The 4,438-nt window shown below is 37.0% G+C and overlaps 1 non-coding gene across 1 annotated transcript; it reads right to left on the reverse strand.

Annotated features, from left to right (window-relative positions):
* Positions 1-1,464: 1,464 nt before the first annotated feature.
* LOC120361987 (small nucleolar RNA U3) lies at positions 1,465-1,687 on the reverse strand. Its single transcript, XR_005578002.1, has one exon. It is a non-coding gene; the product is annotated as a small nucleolar RNA U3 (small nucleolar RNA).
* Positions 1,688-4,438: the final 2,751 nt, after the last annotated feature.

Genomic DNA, 4,438 nt, shown 5'->3' on the forward strand with positions numbered 1-4,438 from the left:
CTCCATCAATACTGCCTGCCCTACACACACACACACACACACACACACACACACACACACACACACACACCAGATAATCATGTTTTGACTTATATTACCATCTATCAGTGGCTCTCAAATTGCAGACCCTGAACCAATAACATCAGCATTACCTGGGGACTTGTTAGAAATACAGATTCTCAGTCCCCACCCCAGACCAACTGAATTGGAAACTCTGGGAGCAGGGCCCAGAAAATTGTGTTTTAACAAGCTCTCCAGATGATCTGTTGTCCAATCGAGTCTGGGAACTGCTGCATAGAGCAGTTCTGCAGGTCTTAGAAATTCATATGCATAAATAGAATCATATAATGTATAACTTATTTTGTTTCACCTTTTTTCTCAGCAAAATGTCTATGAAATTGATTCATATTGTTACATGTTTTAGGTGGGTGTAAAGCTGATTATTGTGGTTTTTGCCATTACTTTGGCAAAAACTGCAATTACTTTTGCACCAACCTAAATAGTAATTCTTGCATTTTAAATTCCTGATTAGCAATCCATTGTATGAATATACAGTGTTATCTCTTTGAGAGATTATTAGTGGAACTTTTATTAAGGGAAGTATGTTTCCTTTTTTATTTATGGCAAATAAATTTGTGGAATCACAAAATTAAGGCCCAAGTTTGTGTATGAGTAAAACAGTTATTTATGTCATATAATTTCAGAAAGGCAATGCAGCCCTCACAACAAAATCTCTTTCTTATTTGCTTCCTAATGCTAGAAATTTATTTAATAGGGAGCCAAGACTTTTATTCCATAATAAGCATTAATATTTAAAAGGCATGTATGTGTTCAAAAAAAAAAAAAAAAAACAGATTTAAAATTATACTGAAGTGTTAATGACCTATCCTTTCTTGACATTAGAGCAGACATCCCCCTATGGCCCGCGGGCCGCATGCGGCCCCCTGAGGCCATTTATCCGGCCCCCACCGCACTTCAGGAAGGGGCACCTCTTTCATTGGTGGTCCGTGAGAGGAGCACAGTATGTGGCGGCCCTCCAGCGGTCTGAGGGACAGTGAACTGGCCCCATGTGTAAAAAGTTTGGGGACGCCTGCATTAGAGTATGTATGCTATCACTTAGTTATCCAAATCCTCCACTGACATTAATAACCAATCATGCTACTTTTATATTTTGATTTCCAATGCAATCTCAGGACTCCGCTCATCAAATTATCCCAGGCAGGAACTATCAATCCATCACAGCTGACATACCATCTCCGACTTAATTCCTGTTCGTGTTGGGGTGTGTGTGTGTGAAAGAGAGAGAGATTTTGGTGGACCTTAGAACTAGAGACAGAGGGGACGTATGGATCAGAAAGAGAAGCAGTCACATTTTATCCTGCAATTACATTTGAAAGCCCATGAGGTTTGGGCAGCCAGGATGCAGTAAATTCCTTTATTTTTATTTTAATAATGTAAACATGAGCCATTCAGAAGGCATCCTCTCCTCTTATTCTCTCCAAGGAAGAGAAGAACAATCATCATCAATGGCAAATGGCAGTTGCAGTGAGGCAACACGATACCTAGGGTCAGCTTTATGCTCAGGAAAGAACTCTGCACCTCCTCCTCATGGTTTCTGGTGCTCTACACATTCAGATTAACTCCTCTAGTAATAAACTATAGAAATGATCCCTGGAAATATAGCCCTAGTAAATTATTAGTCAACTGAATCTGTAAGAAATCAACATAGTAACAGCAAAAACAATGACAACAACAACTATTACTACTACTACTTTTACTAAGAGCGTTGTGTTGGGCTTTATGGCAAGTGATTAACCTGAATAGTCTCATTTAATCGTCAAAACCCTTCCTGGTCATTATTACTATTCCCATTTTAAACATTAAATTGATGTTTAGACGGGTACCCAAATTCACATGACAGAGCTGAGATCCAAATCCAGGCTATCTGACTCTATATTCTGAGTCTTTTGGTTTGTTTTTGTTTGTTTTGTTTTTGTTTTTGTCTTTGGATCCCAAGTTCTTTGGAAACGACTACTCTTTACTGACTCTGAGATAACTAGATTTCTTTAAGGCGACATAGAACCCCTTCCCAACTCTTACTAAAAGTGTCTGAGTCCACTTTCCTGCCTTAATAAGAATATAGTGACCATCACTGAAGATCTTAAGGTTATCATTCTTACCGTCAGTGGTAACATGATAGAACTATTAATATAATAGAACTGTCAGTGGCATGGGTGTAAGAAATTAGGTATTAGGTGATTTATCTCCCCTATGGTGTCTTCTCCTCTTTTTAGTTCTAAATGACATGTGATTACAAAAACACACTCAGAATTAACTTTTGAATTATGTGTCAAACTAAATGCATCAATAAATAAATGTATTTATCAAACATGTAACACATGTCTACTATGTACCATTGTCAGACTTAAAGCTCCATGAGAGCAAGGACCCATCTTGTTCACTTTGATATTCCCATCACCATGCACCTGGTAAAATGTAGGTGCTCAACAAATCCTTTTTGAATGAATGGAGAGATGAATGAATAAATGTATGCAAAACTGCCATTATACTGAACTGTGGTATAGGAGCTTGATGTCTAATGTTGATAATTTGCCTAAAATTGTGGCATTAGTACAGGAATCTTATGCATTGGGTAAAAGTTTTATATTTCTGACTATTAGACATCTGGAATTACTATGAACAGTATGTAAGGAATATACAAAATTTGGTCTTCTATGTGTATCTGGTATTTCCCCCCAATAATTTAATGGTTAAGGTGTTATTTTTAACCAAGAGAAGCTTGCTTCTTTTTCTTAAAAAGCTGGATATATTGACACTGACAGGAGAATATAAACACCGTGTCCATTGTGATTTTTACATTGGGTGCTACATTTTTAAAAATGCAAAATAACAAAAGGAGAAATGGAATTCCCAACCATCCATTGCATGGTGAAAATGCATTACATGGTAAGGTAGTCTTTTTCAAAAATAAATCAGCATTGGTTCAGTATTGAGAAAATGCTTCAGTGGTTTTGTAAATTTGAAAGTAGCACGTTCCTAATCTAGTGAAAGTGAACATTCAAATATGTCTCATTTGCTTCTGAAATTATGCGCAGAACCTGGGACAATGGCAAGCAACTTACCCAAGCATATTTCTCTGGTAGCTCAGATTTCCTATTTTTCTGTGTCATACTAAAGCAGTAAAAATGGCACACTTGCAAAGTTGGAGTGATGCCCATGTCCCCTCAGCATCAAATGCAACTAGATGCTGTTGAGCAGGAACTAGGAGGCTTATATTACTCATAAGAACAGTGTGAGTCAGTCACTCAATTGGAACCACTCTTTAGGCCCAAGTGGGTGAAGCAGGCTATTTTTACTTAAAGGGTAAAGGGAATGATAAACATATTTCTTGCTGTCTCTTGCAGCTTCAGAGTGAGAATCATACATGAGAAAGGTCACAAATACCAATACAAACTTTTCCTTTTGGCTTATATTATCCACCCTAGGATTATGTTCCAAGAAATGTTACCAACGATAACAATCAAAGGGTTGTGTTCCAGAGTGACACCATGATTTGGAAGAGAAATTCAAGTGGGTTTTTTGAGATTTTATAGGTAATGATTGCTGTGGTGCCAAGCTATGAAGATATTTGATGATACCAGTCCTAAAGCTGATTTTTTAAAGGATTATGACAGCTTGGTGAATTCTTTTAACCAAATCTGAATTTCTTAGTTTCCTGTTGCTACTGTAACAAATTGCCACAAACTTAGTGGCTTAAAACATCGTGAATCTATTATATTACAGTACTGGAAGTAAGAAATTTTTGAGGTCAAGGCATCCATAAGGCTATGTTATTTTTGAAAACTCTGGGAGAAGATCTGCTTCCTTGCCTTTTCATGCTTCTAGAGGTCACCTGCATACCTTGGCTTAAAATCACTTCCTCTGTTTTCAAAGGACATTACTTCAACTCTGTTTTTGTGGTCACATCTTTTATTGTTTTTGACCTCCTTGACTCTCTCTTTTAAGGACCCTTGTAATCACTTGGGGTCCAACTGAATAATGCAAGATAATCTACCCATCTCAAGATCTTTAAGTTAATCACATCTGAAAAAAATTCCTTTTGGCATGTAAGGTAACATATTTATACGGATTAGAACATGAGCATCTTTGATGGACCATTATTCTGTCTACTATACCAATCTATCTGTAATGATACAATGCTTTACACATATGGTTAAGACCCTTGAGTCCATGAGGCCAAAACTCTTTGCCTGATGTTCATGAGTACCATTCTCACAAGTATATAATAAAATTATTAATGGGGTTACCATTTTATCCTAATAACAACTGTCTGAGGGAGAATTTATTATAATCCTCATTATGAAGATGTAATAGTGGAGCTCAGAGAAATTAATAAACTTTTCCAAGTTCACAGAGC

This window comes from Saimiri boliviensis, chromosome X (genome assembly GCF_048565385.1).
Source record: "Saimiri boliviensis isolate mSaiBol1 chromosome X, mSaiBol1.pri, whole genome shotgun sequence".
In the NCBI taxonomy this organism is placed as follows: domain Eukaryota; kingdom Metazoa; phylum Chordata; class Mammalia; order Primates; family Cebidae; genus Saimiri; species Saimiri boliviensis.